General features: G+C 39.5%; 1 non-coding gene across 1 annotated transcript; it reads left to right on the top strand.

Moving 5' to 3' along the window:
• Window positions 1-634: 634 nt before the first annotated feature.
• Window positions 635-706, top strand: trnad-auc. The gene has a single exon. It is a non-coding gene; the product is annotated as a tRNA-Asp (tRNA).
• Window positions 707-1,291: the final 585 nt, after the last annotated feature.

A 1,291-nucleotide genomic window follows, 5' to 3' on the forward strand; every position in this document is an offset into this window, starting at 1 on the left:
AAAAAAAAACATTAGACTTACTGGTGATTCTAGACTGACATTTTCCCATCCTGCTTCTGTTCTGTTTCTCTCTCAGTGTGCAAGTTGTATCTGGATGGATGGCTGGATGGATGAATGAATGTATGAATGTATGGATGTATGGATGAATGAATGGATGGATGAATGAATGTATGTATGTATGAATGTATGGATGAATGGATGAATGAATGTATGAATGTATGGATGTATGGATGAATGAATGTATGAATGTATGGATGTATGTATGTATGGATGAATGAATGGATGGATGAATGAATGTATGGATGTATGTATGGATGGATGGCTGGTCCTCTCCGAAGAATTGCAACCTTAACGTGGTGGAGGGGTTTGAGTACCCTTGTGATCCTGGGGCCTGTTGACTGGGAGTTAGCCCCTTGTAGGGCCTCCCATGGCAAATTAGCCTCAGGGGTGGGGTCAGACTAATAGCAATTCAAAAACTTTGATAAACAACAGAAAATTTGTTTTATTATACCAGGTTAAATGTTACCAGGTAAAGACAGAGTATCTAGTAATTAGGTGCCAGGTAAGTTCATGGTTCCAGGTACCTAGGAAGTACCTGGTAACTGGTGCCAGGTACATGCAGCCTAACACTAATTTCTCGTTAGTACAGTGGTTAGTACACCCGCCTATCATGCGGGAGACCGGGGTTCGATTCCCTGACGGGAAGTAAACTTTAATATGAGACCGAGATAGTGCAGAGGTACGGCAGAAAGTCACAGGTTTAACTCTGCGCCATGCCCACATGCCGTGGTGTCCTTGAGCAAGACACCAAAACCCAAATTGCTCCCCGGGCGCTTAAAATCACTCCAATCCCCAATCAATATGTAACCTGTTGTATATACCATATTTTTCATTGTATTAGTCGCAGATTTTTGTATAATTTACATGCCCTGCCACTTATAGGCAGAAGCGACGTATTTATGGATTTTTTCCCATATTTACAAACCAATTTGTGGCTGATCGTTTTCATTCATTCTGACTGAAAAGAATTGAACACTACTTTTTCAGCCACTAGATGGGAGCAGAGTAGTAGGGCATGCTGTTGTATCATGTAATAGGTAAAAGTGGCTTATGACTAATGACAAATTCAAAAAAATGTCTAGACAAAAACAACTTGACTTTATTTATTATACTTTAATTTTTTTTTATATATACTTTATTAGTTTTGTCTTGAACTTTTTTGAATTTACCATGTCCTGGATTATTGAGAATCTTCACCAGCTATTAATGACACAATCGGCTTGCCGTAGCC

Source organism: Nematolebias whitei, chromosome 22, assembly GCF_014905685.2.
Source record: "Nematolebias whitei isolate Nwh7 chromosome 22, NemWhi1, whole genome shotgun sequence".
NCBI lineage: Eukaryota > Metazoa > Chordata > Actinopteri > Cyprinodontiformes > Rivulidae > Nematolebias > Nematolebias whitei.